The sequence below is a fragment of the Procambarus clarkii genome, chromosome 68, assembly GCF_040958095.1.
Source record: "Procambarus clarkii isolate CNS0578487 chromosome 68, FALCON_Pclarkii_2.0, whole genome shotgun sequence".
Lineage (NCBI taxonomy): Eukaryota > Metazoa > Arthropoda > Malacostraca > Decapoda > Cambaridae > Procambarus > Procambarus clarkii.
In genome coordinates this window covers 6389069-6397243 of record NC_091217.1, presented here as the reverse complement: position 1 = coordinate 6397243, position 8175 = coordinate 6389069, and positions in this window count along the sequence as shown.

Below are 8175 nucleotides of genomic sequence, written 5' to 3'. Positions count from 1 at the left end.
ACCACCACAACCACCTCCAACATCACCACCACCACCACAACCACCTCCAACACCAACACCACCACCACAACCACCTCCAACACCACCACCACCACAACCACCTCCAACATCACCACCACCACCACCACCTCCTCCAACACCACCACCACCACAACCACCTCCAACAACAACACCACCACCTCCTCCAACACCACCACCACAACCACCTCCAACACCACCACCACCACAACCACCTCCAACACCACCACCACCACAACCACCTCCAACACCACCACCACCACAACCACCTCCAACACCACCACCATCACAACCACCTCCAACAACACCACCACCACCACCACCACCTCCAACACCACCACCACCACCACAACCATCACTATTAACACCAACAATATCACCATCACCACTGCCCCCACCCCACGTCTCTACCACAATCATCGTTCCACCATTACCACCACTGTAATCACCACAACTCCAGCCTCTCCGGCTTCACTGTCTCTACAATTCTGATCCAAAAGTTCAGAAATGATATTATGATAAAATATTCCATAGTCTTCCTTCCCTTTTGAGCAGAACTCGAAGAAATCTTTTTTTCCCTCAGGACGCTCACTGTTGTCAACCTGTCCTCTCAGCTAATACGGCGTTATATGGTTCACCAACGTGATAAATGCAACATGCTATGAAACGTAGCGGCTCACAAAATCCTCGTTTTCTATGCACCAGTCAGGTTAAGGTCGGTGGCTTGAAGGTGTGCATTTCTGGTTGATTTGTGTGCTGTGGCAACTCCAGAGAATGGACTGCTACTGTAGAGACCCCCTCAATGACTGCTCCGTAGAGTTCTCTACACCAAGAACCCTCACAATAAGGAACTACTCCAGGAACTCTCACTGTTCCTTAAAACATCAGTACTCCAAGGAACTTCGCTACAAGAAGACACACTTCACCAGGAAAAATGAGCATCTTCAAAACAAAAAAGTCACTCCTGACTTTCTTTCTCTTTGATTTTTGGGCAGGACGATAGAGCGACGGTCTCGCTTCATGCAGGTCGGCGTTCAATCCCCGACCGTCCAAGTGTTTGGACACCATTCCTTCCCCCCCGTCACATCCCAAATCGTTATCCTGATCCCTTCCCAGTGCTATATAGTCGTAATAACTTGTCGCTTTCCCCTGATATGTCTCTTCCCTTCACTGCAAAAGCACTGATCGAATAACTCTCACTATTAGAAGAACTTTCGTTCCTTCAAAGAGCCTTGAATTGGACTGCAATACACTGAAGCAAATTATTATATATAATTCTCACACGAAATAGTGATCTCTGTCATAATTTATAAGAGAGAGTATTCTATGTCCGGTCAAATGAAAAAGGGCAGCAGGTACCAACGAAGCAGTGATAGTCACAGATACAGGCAGAACTAAGCTTATTTTGTCAGTCATTAGGCTACATAATGCGATTTCCACGGTTTGGGACATTCATTTAGCGCGAGGTCATTCGTAACTCCGTTAAGGCCAGGCTGGTGTCGTTTGGGTTCAAACGCCAGTGACAATTTGTTTGTAATGATTATACAGTGACGGTTTAAAGCTCCTAAACCAAACAAATCATTAGAATGTTTCGAGCCGTTAATATCTCACTTGGTGATATTATTTTTTTCTTTATATTGGTGTTACGGGCTGCTTCCTGGGAGTGTGGTTATCTTGAGAGGTTATCTTGAGATGATTTCGGGGCTTTTTAGTGTCCCCGCGGCCCGGTCCTCGACCAAGCCTCCACCCCCCAGGAAGCAGCCCGTGACAGCTGACTAACACCAAGGTACCTATTTTACTGCTAGGTAACAGGGGCATAGGGGTGAAAGAAACTCTGCCCATTGTTTCTCGTCGGCGCCTGGGATCGAACCCAGGACCACAGGATCACAAGTCCAGCGTGCTGTCCGCTCGGCCGACCGGCTCAGTACGTGTGTGTGGGGGGGGGGGACAAAATTAGTTAGCAGTTAGTAACAGTTGATTGATTGACAGTTGAGAGGCGGGCCGAGAGAGCAGAGCTCAACCTCTGCAAGCACAACTAAGTGAATACAACTAGGTGAATACACAGGTGCCTGAAGGTTGAGTGGACAGCACTCGGCATTCGTAGTCCTAAGGGTCCCGGTTCGATTTCCGGCGGAGGAGGAAACAAATGGGGGCAGTTTCCTTCACTCTGATGCATCTGTTCACCTAGCAGTAAATAGGTACCTGGGAGTTAGGCAGCTGCTACGGGCTGCTTCCTGGGGATGTGTGTGTGTGTGTGTGTGTGTGTGTGTGTGTGTGTGTGTGTGTGTGTGTGTGTGTGTGTGTGTGTGTGTGTGTGTGTGTGTGTGTGTTAGGGAGAAATATATGTAGTAGATATAATAGAATGAAAATAGTGGTAAGAAAAGCAGGGTCCAAGAGCTAATAGCTCGATTCATGCAGACACAAATGGTAAATACACACACCCACACAAAGGCCTTCAAACACGCAAGAAAGAGAAGCAAACACAAACATGACGCAGAGGACGCACAATAACTCTTCAGATGGCCAATGAAGCACGCAGCATTGCCTCCCCTCGGCCAGTCAGGCAGGTGATGCCATCAAAGCAGATCATGACCTAATCACCAGTAACAATCACACTCCAGTTGGGAAGAACAGCTGCGTGAACTGGGACTCTAGTTTGATATTTTACTCATAATTCTTTAGACCTCAGTAAAGACAGGGGTCTTAATTAATATATATAAATTAACTTGTAACAGATCCTGTACTTCTGATTTTATTTTTGTTCGTGTAATTTTTCACTTACTGTGAATTTAAGTCTAATTCTGGCCAAATTTTGATTTAATATTTCGATTCACGCGCAAAACGTATCCTCCATTATGACATGTTTTTGTCCATATATATTTTAGGTTTCTTTTTGAGGCTAATCTACACATATTCTGACTCAGTTTTTATATGACTCTGGTCTAAACTTTGTACAGAATCATTAATTATTGATTTAGACATGGAGAATGTCTGATTCTGAATTTGTTTTGCACTGAGGCTGACTGTGATTCCCTCTCATGACATAGAGACCAAGTACTCTGACACTTTACTAGGCACCAGTATTCTGACAATTACGCATCACCCCCGTTAATTCAAGGAATAGGACAGCAAATGATTTTATGAGGATCAAGCCAGCTTTGGTTAGCATAGGAAAACAATTTAATTTTGAGATGAAGGGAAACTATCAAACCTTGTTTTGCGTAACTCTTGCCTAATAGAACGTCGTATTTTGACGTATTCTCTACCTAAGACCAAAAATCGTCGCACTAGAAAATGGTGGCGGCTGGCGAAAGTGACGTACTGTCCCGTTTTCTATTTTTTGTCCTCTGGTAGGTTAGGATAAGGGCACACTGGGGCCATACCATTGTTTATTGGCGTGAGGGTCGACCATCATTAGACAACGTGGCGCCAGACTAGCATTGCAACGTATGTGTGTGGTTAGTCCAGCAGAGGCTGGAGTGGAGTTAAGCCATCTTTGGTTGGGTAGGGGCCTGACGCGTATTCGTTGCAATAAAGCAAGGCCAACGTTGGTTGGAATGGAGGGGGGGGGTGTCAGGCCAACGTTAGCTAGAGTGGGGTCAGGCCAACGTTGGCTGTAGTGGGGTCAGGCCAACGTTGGTTGGAGTAGGGGGTCAGGCCAACGTTAGCTAGAGTGGAATCAGGCCAACGTTGGCTGTAGTGGGGTCAGGCCAACGTTGGTTGGAGTAGGGGTCAGGCCAACGTTGGCTGTAGTGGGGTCAGGCCAACGTTGGCTGTAGTGGGGTCAGGCCAACGTTGGCTGTAGTGGGATCAGGCCAACGTTGGCTGTAGTGGGGTCAGGCCAACGTTGGTTGGAGTAGGGGTCAGGCCAACGTTAGCTAGAGTGGGATCAGGCCAACGTTGGCTGTAGTGGAGTCAGGCCAACGTTGGCTGTAGTGGGGTCAGGCCAACGTTGGCTGTAGTGGGATCAGGCCAACGTTGGCTGTAGTGGGGTCAGGCCAACGTTGGCTGTAGTGGGGTCAGGCCAACGTTGGCTGTAGTGGGATCAGGCCAACGTTGGCTGTAGTGGGATCAGGCCAACGTTGGCTGTAGTGGGATCAGGCCAACGTTGGCTGTAGTGGGGTCAGGCCAACGTTGGTTGGAGTAGGGGTCAAACCGGTCCTGCTTCTCCATCGGAATTTTACTCAAACGGAATTTGTTCAGGGGAATTTTTCGCTCTGGTTGGTCGGAGTCATTTGTTTCTGTCAGACTCAGTAAATGGCTGGTTTTACTGCAGTGTTTTCCTTTAAACCTCAGGGCGCGGCGGATGGCTTTACTCGCTTGTTTTACTGCTTGTCTCACCAAGAGTTGACGAACCTTTGTATCGAGTGTTTTAAATACCTGTTTACAAACGTGAATTTTTTTTCAAACTATAATGATTTTATTTAGTTCTCACTTTACTAATAATGTGAGTCCTCGTAAATGATGAGGAGTCTCGTGGCGAAGGGGTAACACCTTCGCCCTGACGTTTCGCGAGCGCTTTGGCCTGGGTTCGTAGCCTGGCCGGGGAGGATTGACTGGGCGCCAATCCTTAACTGCAGCCCCTGTTTACCCAACAGTAAAATGGGTACCTGGTTGTTAAACGATTTGGCGGGTCGTATTCCTGAGAAAATTAGAATTAAGAACCTGCCCGAAACGCTATGCCTGCTAGTGGCTGTACAAGATTGTAAGAACGCTTGAATATTTTTAACAGCAACATAAAGAACCTAACCTAGTCTCTCCTAGAAATCCTAGGCCCAATACACGCTATCTTACGCCTAATATAATTCATATAATGCTATATTAGACCCCCGGGAAAATACAGATAAAACCAGACTTAAGTATTCCAGTGTGACACACGTATAAAAAATATAATTCTTGTGTAGGAGGACAGGAAGCCAGGGTGTATTCATACACGTTAGACGTATGAATAACGCCTATCCTCCCCCCCCCCACCCATGGTGCCACATGTAATCAGCAGTTTGTTGCATCTTGCCACCTGCAAGCGGCCCTTGCAATCCTCGTGCCGTACCACGTGCAGAAATGATAGCACGAGAGCACCACTCCAGTTCTCGAACTTTGTCACGTGCACAAGTGCCAAGAACACAGCCATATACTCCAGTGGTGCAGCGTAGGAGCCAGCTGCCACACCACCTTTGCACAGCTGCCACACCACCTCTGCACAGCTGCCACACAAGTGTATTGGTGTAAGTGTGTGCTCGAGAGGGGCCCAGCCACTGTAAATACAGCACTTTGATATTGGAACTGCCAGTTGTTCATATTTTGTCTCTGCGCACAGATCCCCGTGTAATATCTGTCAGTCAAATCTCGCCCAATCAACACCTGCAGCAGGTGAGGGCCGAGATTCGAAAGACCAGTCTGTGAACACATGACTTAGATCTGTGGTAGTATTGTGGATCAACAGTCACTGTATGTGTATCTACACATACAGTGTATGCATGTATTTACACACGCTACACATTGACCTGCCAACTTCTCTCACCTCTTGACTGTCCCACTGGAAGAGCATTCTGGATTTATTGTGCATGCACATGTGTTAAACTGAGCATGGCACTTGAGCTCCTGTACCATACTTGTGCATATTGCCAGTGATTAGGAAACAGTTAATTGATTGGTTGTCTTGATAAGTGTTAAGTGAGGGTTTTCTTTCCAAGAGAACAATTAACGATCAGTTGGACATTCCAAGTTTCTCTGATGCAATTAGCTCTGACCGACACTGTTATAATTTAGCCCCAAGGGTACTAGCAAGTAAATTATTTAATCAACTTGTATTAGTTGATACTCTCGTGTTACCAGACTGCAAGAAATTGCTGCACACCCTTGCTCTTCAACACCTATGCAAGCCCTTAATTACATTAATTGTATAAATGCTATGCAGATCCTATAGAGACAACTTTTGCTTAGCTTGCATAAAGGGTTAAGAGGACTCTCAACACTAACGTGTATCTTGACTGTGGCAATTCAATTTCTTTCTTATGCACCCCATACCCATCCCGTGGGCGGTGGTGTAAAGGATTACAGAGGCACATAATCGGTTCAGGAACTGAACCCTCGAGTTCGTTTAGCTAAGCAAATAACAATCTTTTGATGCTCGAACAACTGTTTGAGACGGAGTCCCTCAACCCCTCCTCGACGAGTGTACCTAGGTCTTGTACTGTTGCTCTGGTCTTGTACCGTTGCTCTGGCCGTGTACCGTTGCCCAGGTCTTGTACCGTTGCTCAGGTCGTGTACCGTTGCCCAGGTCATGTTCCATTGCCCAGGTAATTGCTGGAGCTTAATAGCTTTTAGCGAGCCGGCTGCCATATGCAAATTGGTGACGATGCACGCAAAAGGCTGCCAGAAAAGAGTGATATCCCAGCCTGCTGGTGGCAACCTCTGTGTCACACTGTCTGCTGGACGCTCTGTGCTGCCGTTATACATGGCCTTCAGATCTAAATAGATCATAGCTTTTTTTTTACACTAGTGCTTTCAGGCCTTTGAGAGTGTGCCATTTCTTTACCAGACCTGAGTATTTGGAGCAATGTAATCTTAACAGATCTGGGGAGACTTGGCTCCCTCAAGAGCTTAATGTTGTCCTTGTTAAGCGAACAAGTTATGTATAATTGAAACTATGAGGTAAAGCACTTCAGATTAAACACTCCATGGGGTGAAGTATTCAGATATGAACATTCTAGCTTCCTGTTGCACAGTTAGTGGTCTTGTGTGTGCCTAGAGTCCTGTGGTACAGTTGTGGTCTGTGTCTGCTACCTCCTCAGAGTACAGTGGTTCGTGTCTCAAGTGCCCCGTGATACAGTGGTGGCTTGTACTCCCAAGGGGTGGCTTGTATCACTGGTGTCCCGAAGTACGGTGATTGTCTGTGCCCCGAAGTACAGTGATTGTCTGTGCCCCTGGTGCCCCGTGTTGTAATGGTCTGTATCCATGGCAACTCGTGGTACAGTGGTGGTTTGTACCCCGTGACACATGGGGTACAGTATTGGTCTGAGTCCCTGGCGCCCGGTGAGACACTGGTGGTCCGTGGCGATCTGGTACAGCGATGGTCTGTGCAACTGGGCCGCCTGATTGGCGACAGTTCTGATTTCCACCCTTGCTTCAAATTATTCATTCACAACGCTGTGAATTTTAGTTTACTGGAGAAGATTAAGAGTTTTCTATACAGTGGTATAGCAGCCGGTCCTCCTAAGCTTTCTGAACGTCAAGAAACTGTCGTAATAACGTGCCCTTATTCTAACCTATCAGAGGACCCAAAACAGAAAACGGGACAGTGCGTCAATTTCGCGAGCCGCTGCCATTTTCTAGTACGACGATTTTTGGGCTTAGGTAGAGTATACAACATGCGCCGTTCTATTGGAAGGACAGGCTGGGTATAGACAGTAGAACATTTGTCAACCAAGTTGTTAGTTCTCCCTGGTGTAGTAAGTGTGGGCACTTTACCATCAGCAACAGTGGGGGCCATGATGTCCCCCAATAATGTCTCTGTATGCTCTCACAAACTTGCCGAGAAGCAAAAAATGCGTCAAGTTGAGTCGCTGCGGTGTAAAGACAATATTTAAACCTTCTTACTGGATCTTGCTCTTGGAATATTAAGCTGGAGGTAAAGATCTGTTTACACTCAGGCTCCACACTTCTTTGATCTCTGGTCATGCACGGGGGAGCGACGCCCCCAAGGATGCCTCCCTCAGATTGCATGAAGATTTGGCAAGTTTGTCTTGCGTCTTATCTTCTCAGTAGTAATGGATCAAATGTCAATAAGACAATATTCAAGGTAGATCAAAGGATGTAAGTGTGCTTGTTAAGTTTTAGATTTTAACGTGTAATTATTTGACTGTATGTTATCCGTGATATGTTCTATGTTAGGTGTGGGTATGTCACTGATTTAACTACGGACTGTGTGTTATAATGTGACTATTGAATTATACAATTCAGTTCACTTTCTTTATTATGTACCCCATACCCATCCCGTGGTGGAATGGGTATGTGGTGGTAGTGGAATGGAAATACATATACATATCAGTGCTCTTTCTATATCACAAGTGATTCAACAAGAGACTCGTAACAGTCACTATACAAGGCACTTTACACCTACGGTGAGTCACACAGTTACTAGTCTTGCTGCACACC